The sequence below is a fragment of the Plecotus auritus genome (assembly GCF_963455305.1).
Source record: "Plecotus auritus genome assembly, chromosome: 1".
NCBI classification, from domain to species: domain Eukaryota; kingdom Metazoa; phylum Chordata; class Mammalia; order Chiroptera; family Vespertilionidae; genus Plecotus; species Plecotus auritus.
In genome coordinates, this window is record NC_137770.1 from 63,857,509 (window position 1) to 63,873,449 (window position 15,941).

General features: G+C 40.4%; 1 protein-coding gene across 14 annotated transcripts in view; it reads left to right on the plus strand.

Moving 5' to 3' along the window:
* GABPB1 (GA binding protein transcription factor subunit beta 1) overlaps nt 1-15,941 on the plus strand; it is a 67,129-nt gene that overhangs the window by 1,176 nt on the left and 50,012 nt on the right. The gene's annotated exons all lie outside the window — the stretch shown is intronic.

Below are 15,941 nucleotides of genomic sequence, written 5' to 3' on the forward strand. Positions count from 1 at the left end.
ACATCTGTTCAAAGGAGGGGCAGAGACCACAGTGCTTCTGAAGGGGGCTTGGTAATGTGGAAGTATTTTAAGTGCTCTCTGGACAATGATTTGCTGTCTGGATTCAGGCAAGTTACTTTCTGAAGTACAATTTTTATCTGGAAAATGGTTTGATGTAGTTAGTAAAGGATCCTTGTAATTTGCCATCAGAATTAAAGATGCACTATACAGTAATTTATTAGTAGAAGTTAGCGGTCACATGTCCTTTTTGCAGATAGTTTATTTCACATAGATCCACCCAGTTTGGTTTAAATTTCTTAGTAACATGTAACCATCAGCCTTGACACTTCCACTTTCAGGCTCAGACTTTGAATTTAAGGAAACTAAAGACTGATTTATCTGCGTTTCTTAATTTTCCTCCTTTCAAGTATGTAAAATAAAAATAAACTCATTGCATGTTAACATAAGTGACATATTGGTCAAAGAGTGACATTTCCGCAGGAGTTTAAATGTCTGGTTGAATGAAAGACAGAGTCTTAAATCTACTTCTGCATTCAATCTGTTGTGGTATCACACCATAAAACCTCTGGAACAATCCACTGTATACTTTTTTTTTTTCAACTAAGAAATGTGTCATTTCTAGTTTGTGCTCACCATACAAGTCAAGTCAGGATATTATACCAGAAATTTTATTTTTTTTACCAGACATTTTAAAAGTATGGATAAGATGGCTTATTTCTACACTTTTTCTTAGGCTCTAACTTTTTTCAGTTTGGGAATTAGATGCATAAACAAGCATTACGAATAAAGATTGCATAATCCCTTGTGATTCTGTACACAAATGAAATGTGAGTTCCATATTGGATGTGCTTGTGAAAACTTGTATGTAAATGTAATTTTTGAAGCTAGGACACTTCTCAAAGCACTTTAGGAACTCTAGATTTAAAGGGAATCCTGTAGTGAAACCTTTGGTAAACAATACTTTTGTAATGCATATATTTACCCTTCAAGTAAACTCAGAGTTCTGTAACTTAGAGTTCTCTATCTCTGATTCAATCTGGGTTTTCTATGTTGAGGGGCAATTATACTGTAAATGTGAAAATTTAAGGCCATACGTTGATTTAATGGTTTTGAAATGAAGCTAAATTCATTTCCAGTTGTTTCTGTGAACTCTAGTCAGATTCTGTCTGTAGTTCTACACTGTTCCATCAACAGGAAGCATCTGGTCATTCTTCTTGTAATTGTTAGAAAATGCCAGGTATATTTTTGATGTTTGCTATTCAAATGAAAATAAATGTCAGATTGGATCTTGGTTTGCCCCTGACCCCCTTATCTCTGAGATGTATTTATAATGGGCCACATCTTTCCTAGAATGGAGTTTTTTTGTTTGTTTGTTTTTGCTCTTGAGTACCTCATGAGTTAGAAATAGTAACAGGTAGAACAAACAAGTCATGAGGAATTCAGATTATTACATGAATTTTTGAATCATGACTTCATTTTGAGCATGCATTTTTGGCTGTGTGGTGTCTGTCCCTTTGCAAGTAGCCTGAACATGGATGAACTCACTGATGGATTCCATCGCTTCTTTCTCTGCAAACAAGCCAAACAAATCTTAAGAGTTCAGGGCAGCTTAGTTTTCTAATGAATATCATTTCTTTGGTTCCACAGCTTTCCAACTAGTAATCATGTTTCTATAACACTAATGTCTCTACAGCTATAATTAGTATTATACTTAAATTTTCTGAAGATGCTTGTTTCATCATGCTCTCTAGAAGGCAAATCTCTTAAATCTTAGTATTAGTAGTACTAGGGCTTGTGTTTCCTCACACTGTTGACAACAGTGTTATGCAGAGAGAAGATACTTTGGTGTAATCAGCTGTCAGTTCAGTCTTTGTTAGGCGAGTACACCTTTATTTGGACAAAGTATGTCCATGACGTAAGTGTAGAGGCTTAGCATGAAGTGATTTTTCTACGGAACGTAATAAATCCATATGCAAGGCTCTTGATACATTTAGAAATAGAAATCTAAATCTCTTAGCCCTAGTTCTCTGAAAAAAAATTTTTATTTTATTTTAATTGATTTCAGAGGAAGGGAGAGGGAGAAAGAGAAACATCAACGATGAGAGAATCATTAAGGCTACCTCCTGCACGGCTCCTGCCAGGGATCGAGCTTGAAACCCAGGCATGTGCTCTGACTAGGAATTGAATCGGAACTTTTTGGTGCATGGGTCAGTGTTCAACCATTGAGTCACACGGGCTGGGCTAATTTTATTTTTTGAAGTATATGACATCCTGAAGTTGGTAGAACATCATAGATAAAGAGCATGATGTTAGCCCTACTTTGTACTGGTTGTATTAAAGATGAGACATTATGTCAGCATAAGTGGGACCTTGTATCAGTTTTCAGACTTTATATCATAATCACCTGGCAGGCTAATTAAAAAAAACACCAAAAAAACCCCAAAACCCCTGCCCTAGCCAGTTTGTCTCGTTGTCGGCCTGAGGACTGAAGGGTCGGATTCAATTCTGGTCAAGGGCACATGCCTGGGTTGCGGGCTTGATCCCCAGTGGGGAGTGTGCAGGAGACAGCTGATCAATGATTCTCCCATCATTGATGTTTCTATCTCTCCCTCTCCCTTCCTTTCTGAAATCAATAAAAATATATTAAAACAAACAGATGAACGAAAAAAAAAACCCTGCAGAGGCCCAAGCTTAAGTAGCATAGGATGTGGGCCAGTAGGTGGTAGACACAAGTTTTTTTTCAAGTTCCCTAGGTGGTAGACACAAAAACCAGAGGACCTTGATCATGGGGGAAATGAAAAGGAGGAAAGGCTCAACAAGCTTATCTGAGAAATGATAGTTGTCTATAAATATTTGGAGGCTTGTCACACAGACCAGGTTTGATCTGACCAGAAAGAACTAGGATCAATCTGTAGAAGTTAGAAGGAGGCAGATTTTAATATTCTTCCAAGATATATTGTTTTGGGTGGGTGGTTGTCTGCTGTCACTGACAGTGTTCAAGTTAGGGACTTTAGAGTAGAGGAATGGTCCTGAGTGAGCATTTGGGCTCGGTGTCAAGTTTTCTACAAATTTTGAGATTTTATGAAATATATTTAAGTTTGCAGCTACAAAAGTGGAAGAGCAAAAGCTAATCGAGTGAACCAAGCTGGTTAGGTTAACTGGATCATAGTTTTTATTTTCTTGGATTAAAAAGAACTGAGTGTTAAGTGAGAGAGCTATTTGATGAGGTCTTTAAACCCAGCTTTAATTTGGCAGACTCAAAAGCCTTCTGATTTGGAAATTCCCATTTAAGGGAATTTATCTTGATCTAATAAAGATACTATTAAATTGGTAGCTTATGAACATACCAATTGCAGCATTGTTGATAATAAAAGCTGTGTATTAACATTTATCCCCCTTAATCATATAAAGTAGATAATATCCCATTTTTCAGAAGAGAAAATTGAGCGATAGAGAAATGAGGTAGCTTGCTTAAGGTAGCAGACTTAGTGGTAGAGCCAGAGCTTGAATTCAAGCCATTTGACTCAAGAGCCAGTGACTCTTGATCATTAAGCTGTAAAGTTGTAAACAACCTAAATATTTCACAGTGATTGCTGGGGTATATCCCCACTGTGAGGTACTGCCTTATTGTTAAAATGATGTTAGAAAAATGTAAGACAGGAAAAGATGTCTTGGTAATATGGGAGTGAAAAACCATTTAAAAATTCCATTTTGGATGAGAAACACATATTGACACCTGGAGGATATGTGCCACATTGTTCAGTGGTTATTTCTGAGTGTAAGTTTATAGGTGATTATTTTTTTTTAATCCAAATTTTCTAATTTCTATGAATATATATTGTGTATTACTTGTAATCAAAAAGATATTAAGATGTTATATGTCAATTAAAATTAAAGATATTAACATAAGCTGAGGAGTTTGGATTTTATACTATGCAGTTGATGCAAATTAGGAATTCACATAATTGAGAATTTGTAAGTGCATGAAGTGTTTTGTATTTTTTGTTTTGTTTTATCCCTTAACATTCTAGAAGTAATATATTAATTGAATAGAGAAACATATCACTGACTCCTACCACTCTACCATAATAATCAGTAATCTTTTTTATGTTTTTTTCCCCACTTATGTATAATGTTTTAAATGTTGTATGCATTCTAGCCAAGTCACTCTCTAACTATGTGACTTTAGGTAACTTGTTCACTCTGTGCCTCAGTTCCTCTTTTGTAAAATAGGGATAATTATAATACTTCCTTCATGGTAGTTGGGAGGATTAAATGAGTTACTGCATATAAAGTGATCAGAACAGTGTCTGACATACAGTTGATAACTCAGTAAATATTAGCAATTATTATTATAGGGTCATAGCCCACTAAAATCCTTGGGGTCTAATAGGCTTTGAAATTGTTTCTGGATATAGGGGATGTAATAATGTTAAATAACTTTTCAACAGAAAAGTTCTTCTTAAACACGTTACTATTTCTGTAGGAAAATGTATGAATATTTACACTAAATGGGGTAAATAAAGACTATAAATCGCTTAATGTCAGTTCAGGTTTGGTTTTTACTGCTAAATAAGTTATTTTGGGTTTCAGAGCTGTTTTTGGACTTTGGAATTGCAGTTAAGGAACCTGTGGAATATTTACTCAATTTTGAGTCCTATTTTAATATCAAAATATACAATTTTTATGTTATATAACTTTGTAATCCATAATAATTTAAAAGTTAAAAAATTAAAAAGAAAATATTCACTTGCATTTCCTTTGATTAAAAAATATGCTAAATCCACTATGATTCTGTTGCATAGTGTAGAATCTTTTCTGGAAGAGGCTTGAGAGTTCCTCTAACCCAGTTAGCTTTTTTCTGCCTCATTACGCTGGAGGGATAAGACATTTTTACTATGCTGCTTTACTACACCAGCGATTCTTTAAAGGAGCTGAGTGGAGGCCATCATGGCACCTCACTTTAATATACCCTCCTATTGTGTAAATGTGGAAACTGAGGTGGATATTTATCCTAAGCTGTAATATTATAGAATTGGACATTGGAATTGGGATACTTCATCTCATGATAAAGTTATTGGATGTGCAGCCCTTCTACTCCTGTACTCCTTTGTGTCTAAAGCGCTTACCATATATCCAAACAGGTAAAACTAATTTTAATTTTTTATTAAAGTATAGTTGACATACAATATTATGAGTTTCAGGTGTACAACATAGTTATGCAACATTTATATACCTTATGTGTTCACGATAAATCTAGTCCTCGTACAAAATTATAGTGACACTATTGATTATATTCCATATGCTATATATTACATTCCTGTCACATTTATAACTAAGTTTGTACCTCTTACTTCCCGTCACTTTTTTCACCCATCCCCCAAATCCTCTCCTATGCCAATAATCAGTTTATTCTTTATAGCTATGAGTCTTTTGTGTGTGTGTGTGTGTGTGTGTGTTTTAAGATTCCATATAAATGAGGTCATAGGGTATTTGTCCTTCTCTGTCTGACTTATTTTACTTGGGCAAAGATAAGAGTCAATGCTGAGAACACATCTGCCTTTTTGGTAAGATGTGTATCCAAGACGTGGCTTTGCCTGTCGCCTTGGGTTCAGCTGACAATAATTAAGGAAGAATGCCCATGTGCCTTCCCAGGCGCTCTCCACAGCAACCCTCAATTTCTCTCCCTTAGCTTGTTCCTGTATGCACTAGATATAGCCCGAACTTGACAAGACTCACCTCTTTCATATTTTAGTAGGCTCCTGTTGTCAATCTTTCTACTATCTATTTTCTGTTTTTCCTCACAGGTTGTAGTGTCTTTGTGGAGGAAGGTGGGTAATTATGAAGATATTTTTGGCCACTCTAAGTTTATGCTTAACAATTCCAGTGGGTTCTTGCTACTTCTTGGAAAATACTTTATAAATCTCAGATTTTCTGTTACCTCATATCTTTTTTCTCTTCCTCAAAATACACCATTGACTTCTACTTAATTGAAAAAGAAAATAGAGTACAATTTTGCACATTTTTTATTGTCACCGTGAAAAAAAAATCTCTCTTCTTTCATCTTATTTTGTAAACTGAATGGAAGTAGAATCTTTTGTTTTTGTAGAAATCTTGGTGCCACATCTTTCTTCTCTGATCACTTTGATCATTATTTGCAATGGTTGTTTCTCCCTGCCTTCAAGTATGTACAGACTTCTATATTTGGGGAAGACAAAAATCAACTTGGATTAACTATTGCTACTATTTTTTCCAGCTATCCTTGTTTCTCTTTCAAAAATATTTTAAGATCTTAGTTAAAATTGCTGTCCTCAGCTCTTTTGCTTTAAGGAACATCCTTCTTGCCATTGGTATTGTTTTCATCCTGATTTTATTCAGCCAGTCATGTGCCACTTACTAGTAATGGAGGGGATACATTTGTTAGGTGATTTTATCATTGTGCAAACATCATAGAATGCACTTAGATGGCCTAGCTTACTACACACCTAACACTATATAGTATAGGCTATTGCTCCTAGGTTACAAGCCTGTACACAAGTCTCTGTACAAAACAACATGAGATTAAATCAAGCATAAGAAAAAATGATGCAATCAAGAGATGCGGCAAACATGAGATGTATGAGACTGCTGCTGGATAACACAGCATACTGTTTTACAGCAAACTTTTTTTTTTTTTACTAGTATATAAGTAGAAAGAGTTTACTCTAACATAATGATAAAAGGTATACTACAGCTCTGGCTTAGTTGGTTGGAGTGTCATCCCGTACACCAAAAGGTGGGTTTGATCCCAGTTGGGGTGCATGCAGGAGGCAGCCCATCGATCTCCCTCCCTCCCTTCCTCCCTCCTTCTAAGATTAAAAATACAGTAAAATACATAAACCAGTAACATAGTTGGTTATTATTATATCAAATATTATGCACTATACATAATTGTATGTGCTACACTTATATACGACTGGCAACACAGTAGGTTTGTTTACATTGTGTCACCACGTGAGTAACGTGTTGCACATGACCTTAGGACTACTATGCCAACACTAGGTGATAGGAATTTTTCAGCTCCATTATAATCTTTTTTTTTTTTTTTTAAATAAATCTTTATTCAGATTATTACAATTATTTCTCCTTTTTTCCCCCATAGCTCCCCTCCACCCATTTCCCACCCCACCTTCTGCCCTTACCTACCCCCCACTGTCCTCATCCATAGGTGTATGATTTTTGTCCAGTCTCTTTATGAACCCCCCCATACCCCTTTCCCCCTGAGAATTATCAGTCCACTCCCTTTCTATGCCCCTGATTCTATTATATTCACCAGATTATTCTGTTCCTCAGGTTTTTAATTCACTTGATTTTTAGGTTCACTTGTTGATAGATATGTATTTGTTGTTCATAATTTTTATCTTTACTTTTTTCTTCTTCCTCTTCTTTAAGAATACCTTTCAGCATTTCATATAATACTGGTTTGGTGGTGATGAACTCCTTTAGCTTTTTCTTACCTGTGAAGCTCTTTATCTGCCCTTCAATTCTGAATGATAGCTTTGCTGGGTAGAGTAATCTTGGTTGTAGGTTCTTGCTATTCAGCACATTGAAAATTTCTTGCCACTCCCGTCTGGCCTGCATAGTTTCTGTTGAAAAGTCAGCTGACAGTTGTATGGGTGCTCCCTTGTAGGTAACTAACTGTTTTTCTCTTGCTGTTTTTAATATTCTCTCTTTGTCTTTTGTTCTTGGCATTTTAATTATGATGTGTCTTGGTGTAGTCCTCTTTGGATTCCTTTTGTTTGGGGTTCTGTGGGCTTCCTGGACTTGTAAGTCTATTTCTTTCACCAGGTGGGGGAAGTTTTCGGTCATTATTTCTTCAAATAGGTTTTCAGTATCTTGCTCTCTCTCTTCTTCTGGCACCCCCATAATTCTGATGTTGGTACGCTTGAAGTTGTCCCAGAGTCTTCTTACATTATCTTCAACTTTTTGGATTTTTTTTTTTGCTTTTTGCTTTTTTGGTTGAGTGTTTTTTGCTTCTTTGTATTTCAATTCTTTGACTTGATTTTTGTGTTCCTCTTGTCTGTTTTTGGGTCTCTGTATAATATTTTTTATTTCAGTCAGTGTATGTTTAATTTCTAGTTGGTCCTTTTTCATCTCTTCGAGGGTCTCGTTATATTTATCGGCCTTTTCTAGGATATTCTTAAAAAGCCTTATAACCGTGGTTTTGAATTCTATATCCAGTCGTTTGTTTTCCTCCATTTCTTTTGTTTGTGATCTGATTCTTTGACCCCGCATTTTCACTGCTTCCCTGAGTTGGTAGATTTGTGTGCTAGGTTTCCAATTTGGCCCAGTGGTTCTGCCTCCCCAGTTAACCTGAGGTGGACACTCTTGGTGCACACCTTTGTGGACTGTGTGTACAGCCTTGTTGTAATTAAGTCTTTATTGTTGTTGGTATCACTGGGAAGAATTGACCTCCAGGCCAGTTGGCTGTACGGATCAGCTGTGTCTATGCTGGGAGAAGTCCGGTGCTGGAGACAGCCTTATAGGATTAGACTTGCCAAATTGCAATAGCCTCTGTGCTCAGCTTGGATGGGGTGGAGTCTCCGTCTTGGCTTCCCGTCAGCCTTGCCCTTGCGCGCACGTGTGTGCCTTCAGTCCTCTGCTTTCCCGGCTCCCGATTCTCCGACTGAGAGTCCAGACTCCCCCCACAAGAGCGTGGGTCCCCAGGGGCTCGCCTGGAACTGGGGTTCACTCCAGTCAGAACTGGGGCTCACTTCAGTCAGAACTGGGGTTCAGTGCCGTCAGGAGCCTCTCACTCCCTTCCGCTAGGGAAAGCCTGTGGCAGCCTCCGCAGCCTTTGTGCGCACTGGCGCGAGCGGACTTTCAGTCCTCCGCCTTCCCCGGCTCCCGAGTCTCCGCCTGAGAGTCCAGACTCCCCCCACAAGAGCGTGGGTCCCCAGGGGCTCGCCTGGAACTGGGGTTCACTGCAGTCAGAACTGGGGCTCACTTCAGTCAGAACTGGGGTTCAGTGCCGTCAGGAGCCTCTCACTCCCTTCCGCTAGGGAAAGCCTGTGGCAGCCTCCGCAGCCTTTGTGCGCACTGGCGCGAGCGGACTTTCAGTCCTCCGCCTTCCCCGGCTCCCGAGTCTCCGCCTGAGAGTCCAGACTCCCCCCACAAGAGCGTGGGTCCCCAGGGGCTCGCCCGGAACAGGGGTTCAGTGCAGTCAGAACTGGGGTTCAGTGCGGTCGGGGGCTCCCTTCCCCCTTCCGCCAGAGAAAGTCAGCCAGGCTCTCAGCTGCCCTTCCTCTCTGCGCGCACAAAGACCCTTTGCCGTACCTCCAATTCTCTGTGAGCTGTTCTCTATCCTTCTAGTTGTAGAATTTTCACTCAGTCAGCTTTCCTGCGGTTCTGGATGGTGTCCGTTCTGTCTTTTAGTTGTAGTTTTGAAATTGTTGTGCGAGGCAGCAGTTTAGGTGTTTACCTATGCCGCCATCTTGGTTTCTCCCCTCCATTATAATCTTATGGGACTACTATGGTATATGTGGTCTGTCATTGGCTGAAATGTCATTAGGCAGTGCATGAATGAATATATTAATTTCCACGTAGGAACATTCTGAACATTCTTTCCTTGCCCTTCATGTTAGTGTGGTATCCTGGTTTTCCTTCTCTACTACCTTCAGTTTTTGTTGTTTCATGATCCTCTTACCACTGTAGTTATTCCCCTCAGTAGTTGGTCCCATCCTCCCCTCTCTTTGTCTTCTCTCAGATGGATGTTTTATATACTGACTAGAGGCCCGGTGCACGAATTTGTGCACAGGTGGGTCTGGCTGGCCCGCCCCAAGGGGGCCCATCGGGGTGGGACCGGCTAGGGGGAGGGGCTGTGGGTGATTGGCTGGCCAGTCCTGCCCCCGATTGGGGTGTTGGGGGCCGATCGTGGGTGGAGCTGGCCAGGGGAGGGGCCACAGGAGGGCTCCAGGGCGTGTCCAGCCCCGCTCAGTCCCGATCGGCCGGACCCTAGCAGTAAGCTAACCGACCCATTGGAACGTCTGCCCCCTGGTGGCCAGTGCACATCATAGCGACCGGTCAACTGGTCAGTGCATGTCATAGTGAGCAGTTGAGCGTCCTTAGCATATCATTAGCATATTACACTTTTGATTGGTTGAACATATGAATGACAGACTGGACAGTTAGCATATTAGGCTTTTATTATATAGGATGCTTCCTAAATGTGTACTTTCCAGGTTTGTATCTCCCAGTGGCTTACTGTCCATTGGGAGGCTCAAGGAATTTCCATCACTTTTAATTGTTGTTGATTTGAGAGAGAGAGTGAGAAAGGGGGTGTGCAGGGAAACATTGATTTGGTGTTCCACCCATTCATGAATTCATTGGTTGATCCCTGTATGTGCCCTGACCAGGGATCAAACTGAAATCTTGGCGTATCTGTATGACACGAAAACCAACAGAGCTACCTGGCCAGAGCTCCATCACTTTTAGATTTATTATTATCAAACTTCCAACCTGTTACATTTTTCTTTGTTAATTTTATCATCATCATGCTTAAATCTTAAAGTTTTCTGTGATACATGTTTCTACATTATTTCTTATATCCAGCAATCAGTACAGTTCTTTACTCTTTACTGGATCTCACTTTGTCCTAGGATTCTGCATTGCCTATTATTTGCCCTTTCCAACTTCAGTCTCCTTCCTCCAAATCCATCCTGCATATGACTGCCAGATAATTTTCCTAAAACTTTTTTGAACCCATTGCTACTAAACCTAAGCATCCTGAGGAGAGAACATGTGGTATAGACCTTTGCACTCTCCATTGTGCCAAGCAAAGTGAATTGAACTAGTGCTGAATAAATGTTTGAATGGATCACCATTTGCTCAAAATGTTGAATGACTCCCAATTGTCTGCAGGACAAAGTCCAAACTCTACTTTCTGGTTTTCGAACCTTTTTATTATCTTCTTCAATCTCATTTTTTTTACTCTTGACATTATCATCAAGCCAGTATCTCCTCTGTAATATATCATGTTCAGGCTTAGCTTCATGTGTTCTTCCTTTTCCTTTTCCTTGTCTGTCAAAGCCTATTCAGAAATGTTTGCCCTTTGCCAGGCACTGTTCTAATCTCTGGTGTTATAGTAATGAACAAAACAGGAGACAAAGTCTCTGTTTTCTTAGAGCTGACATTGGGGGTGGGAGGAGGAGGAGCACTGTAAACAAATGTCAGGTGGTAATAAGTGCAATGAAGGGGAATAACACTGGATAAAGAGAGAGAATGGTGTGGGAGATGGTTGCTATATAAGGTGGTCGGGGAAAGCTTCTGTCTTTGCGTGTCTGGAACGATGCAGTTATCTAAGTGAAGAGCTCTCTAGGCAGAGGAGACAACATGTCCAACCAAGGCCCTATGTGGGAACGTGTTTAGCTTGTTAGAATAATTACAAAGACTTGTGTGGCTACAGCAGAAAAATAAGAGGGGGTGATAGATAAGATTAGAGAGGTAATGTACATTTCAAATGGTTAAGTCTTTCATTGAAGAAAAGTCTTCCTTGACTACATCATTTTGTTTGGTAACTTAAAGCTGCTCTGAATTCATATAGCTTTCAAATATCATCTCTCGGTAAGTCCAACATAGCCAATTTTTCCTCTAGTGATGAAACATAGCACTGTTTTCTCAATTGTGCCCTAGAAGTTGGCCTGCATTTATTGATTATGTTGTAAAAAAAAATATATATATATATATATTTAAACATTAAACTTTCACTCATTACAATGTGAAGTTTATAACAAACATTTGAGAATTGAGACCTACTTAAGAAATGGGAGATTGACAATTTAGGTTAATTCTGGGACTAACGTTTATGAAATAGAATGGTAGGTGGCCAACTATTTAATTATTTTTTACTTAAAGTTAATCCTGTATTCTATAGATGATTGGAATACATGGTTATAAATATGTTGTAGAAAGCTATTTTGATAAATTTGACAACAGTTTAAGACTTTGGCAACACTCAAAATAAAGAAAATTTAAACAGACTGGGAGGAATATTTGCAAGATGTAAAACAGAAATATACATAATGCACTCCTACAAAGAAAGTGACATAGAAAAATAATTAAAGAATATGAACAGGCAGTTTCAGAAAAGGAAACATAAATGGCTAACAAACATTTGATAAGATATGCAATCTTGTAAGTAATTTGAGAGATACATATTAAAACAAATATATATATACTAGAGGCCCGGTGCACGAAATTCGTGCAATTGGGATTGGGCCTAAACGGGCAGTCGGACATCCCTCTAACAATCCAGGACTGCTGGCTCCCAATTGCTCGCCTGCCTGCCTTCCTGACTGCCCCTAACTGCTTCTGCCTGCCAGCCTGATCACCCCCTAACCACTCCCCTGCCAGCCTGATTGATGCCTAACTGCTCCCCTGCCAGCCTGTTTGCCTCTAACTGCCTTCCCCTGCAGGCCTGGTCACTCCTAACTGCCTTCCCCTGCAGGCCTGGTCACTCCTAACTGCCTTCCCCTGCAGGCCTGGTACCCCCCAACTGCTCTCCCCTGCAGGCCTGAGTCCCCCCCAACTGCCCTTCCCTGCCGACCCAGTCACCCCCAACTTCCCTCCTCTGCCGGCCTGGTCACCCCTAACTGCCCTCCCCTGCAGGCTTGATCGCCCACAACTGCCCTCCCTTGCAGGCCTGGTTCCTCCCAACTTCCCTCCCCTGCTGGCCATCTTGTGGCGGCCATCTTGTGTCCACATGGGGTCAGTCATCTTTGACCACATGGGGGCAGCCACCTTGTGTGTTGGAGTGATGGTCAGTTTGCATATTACTCTTTTATTGGATAGGATAGAGGCCTGGTGCATGCGTGGGGGCCAGCTGGTTTGCCCCGAAGGGTGTCCAGATCAGGGTGGGGGTTCCCTTGGGGAGTGGGGCAGCCTGGGCAAGGGGCCTGTGGTGGTTTGCAGGCCGGCCACGCCCCCCCAGAGACCAAACTGGAGGCCCTGGTATCTGGGGTGTATTTATCTTCTACAATTGAAACTTTGTAGCCTGGAACGGAGCCAAGCCTCTGTTTGCTCCATGGCGGCAGCCATTTATTTGGGATTTTTGTATCTTCTATAATTGAAACTTTGTAGCCTTAAGCGGAGGCCTGGGCTGGCCAGGGTGTGTGGAAAGCTTGGCTTCCTCCATCACCCGGGGCAACCCTAGCCTCCTGTTCTTTCCAGCTCCGTGGCTGCCGCCATTTCTGTTTGGGTTTATGTATCTTCTATCATTGAAACTTTGTAGCCTTGAGTGGAGGCCTAGGCCGGCAAGGGCAGGTAGAAAGCTTGGCTTTCTCTGTTGCTGGGGAAACCCAAGCCTCCCTCCTGCTCTCTATGGCAATAGCCATCTTGGTTGGGTTTATTTGCATATTTGCTCCTGATTGGCTGGTGGGCGTGGCTTGTGGGTGTGGCGGAGTGATGGTTAATTTGCATATTACTCTTTTATTAGATAGGATCTTACCCATCATATAGGCAAAACTTTAAAAAGCTTGTAATACTAAGATTGGCTATATTGTAAGGTAATAATAAATACTATAAACTATTGTTTGGAGTATAAATTATATAGCCACTAGGGGGTGTAAATGGGTGTGAGTAGTTTGGTAGTATCTATTAATTTAAAATGCTATTCCCGCCCTAATTGGTTTGGCTCAGTGGATAGAGCATTGGTTTGCAGACTGAAGGGCCCCAGGTTCGATTCCGGTCAAGGGCACTTACTTTAGTTGCAGGCTCAATCCCCGGCCCTGATTGGGCACATGTGGGAGGCAACCAATTGATGTGTCTCTCTCACCTCGAAGTTTAAAAAACTGGAAAAATAAGCAAAACTGGCTATAAGTAGGCAAATGAGCAAGTAAATTGCTATATTCATTCTATGGAATAACGTAACAATTTAAAAAATGAATACATAAACTATTTCATGGTAAGTTGTAGAGTAGTATATACAGTATGATAGTATTTATATAAATAAGGAAAATATCAGACCAGTATTATATTATATGCATGCAAATGCAAAGAATAGGGTCTGGTCAGATAAATACTAAACTTGTCTGACTGGTGTGGCTCAGTGCTTGAGTGTCAACCCATGAACCATTGATATTTCTATTCCTCTCTTCCTCTCCCTTCCTCTCTCTGAAATAAATAAAACATATTGAAATAAAAAAAATAAAGATTATTTTTAAAAATACTAAACTTACAATAGTGATTAACTCATGGGTGATGGATAGAAGTTGGGTTTTGGGAGTAGAGATGAGGGATGATTAGAGGAACTTAAGCCTTTTCAGTAATTTTTAACATTTAAAATTAGAATATTATAGTGTATATTAAAAATTGAAAATAATGATCAGTTTGGCAATAGGGTGGATAATGGTTGGGGAAGGATGGAAAACCAGTTTTGGGGTACTTCATTAATATAGGCATCAGAACGCATTGGCAAAGAGAATGGTGAGAAAAGGACTAATTTAAAAAACTACAGGGCAATTTGGCAATATCTATCAAAATTACAACTGTAGCCGAAACCGGTTTGGCTCAGTGGATAGAGCGTCGGCCTGCGGACTGGGGGGTCCCGGGTTCGATTCCGGTCAGGGGCATGTGCCTTGGTTGTGGGCACATCCTCACTGGAGGGTGTGCGGGAGGCGGCTGATCGATGTTTCTCTCTCATCGATGTTTCTAGCTCTCTATTCCTCTCCCTTCCTCTCTGTGAAATATCAATAAAATATATTTTAAAAAAAATTACAACTGTATTTATCTTTGTCCCAATAATTCCATTTCAGGGAATTTATCTTACAGTAATATGAAATGAAATGATACATCTACAAAGTTATTCATCATGGCATTGTTTGTAATAGCAATAGTGTCCACCGATCCTATATAGTAAAAGGGTAGTAGGCAAATCAACCGAACGGCAGAACAACTGGTCGCTGTGACGCGCACTAACCATCAGGGGGCAGATGCTCAATGCAGGAGCTACCCCCTGGTGGTCAGTGCGCTCCCCCTGGGGAGTGCTGCTCAGCCACAAGCCGGGCTGACGGCTGGCGAGCGCAGCGGCAGTGGTGGGAGCCTCTCCCGCCTCTGTGGCAGCGCTAAGGATGTTCAACTGTGGCTTAGACACGGGGAGTCGGACATCCCCCGAGGGCTCCTGGACTGCTAAAGGGCACAGGCCGGGCTGAGGGGACCCCCCCCCCACCCCGCCCAGTGCACGAATGTTGTGCACCTGGCCTCTAGTAATAAAATAAGGCTTATGTACACAGTGGCATACTAAGCAGCTGTACAAAAAAAATGAAGCTCTATGAAATAATAGGAAAAAAGATCTTCAGGATGTTTTAAATAAAAGCAAGTACAGACAACTATATAGTAATGCTGTCTTGTGGTAATTGTAGAAATACTGGAAGGATATCCATGACATTAGTGAAGGTGGTTACTTACTGTGGCTGGGGGAGGATGGGAATAGTGTAAGTGCTTTCATTGAGACTTTTCAATGTATGCATTTCTGTGTTTGGATTTTTAAGTTACACTAAAGCATTGCCTATTGAAAAAAGAAATTAAGAGAAAAAGATGTGAAGTAGACCCTAAAGGACTTGATGACCAACTAACTAATTATGTGTAGAGATGTGAGGGAGAAGAAGGAGTTGAGGATAGCTATTAGGTTTCTGATTTGTGAGGTAGAGAGTTTGGTAGCATCCTCAAGGAATATAGGAGGAAAATTAGGTTTTGGCATGTGCGTGGGAAGTTCTGTATGTGCTAATTGAAAAATTCTTACTCCTTTTCAGTTTAGAGTGTGTGTGTGTGTATATAATTTATGTGCTTTAGGTATGGAACTTGACCTTATATTACACATGAATATTAAATCGTCATCAAATATTTTTTAAAGATCTTTTTTATTGATTTTTAGAGAAAAAGGAAAGGGGAGGGAGGGAGGGAGAGAG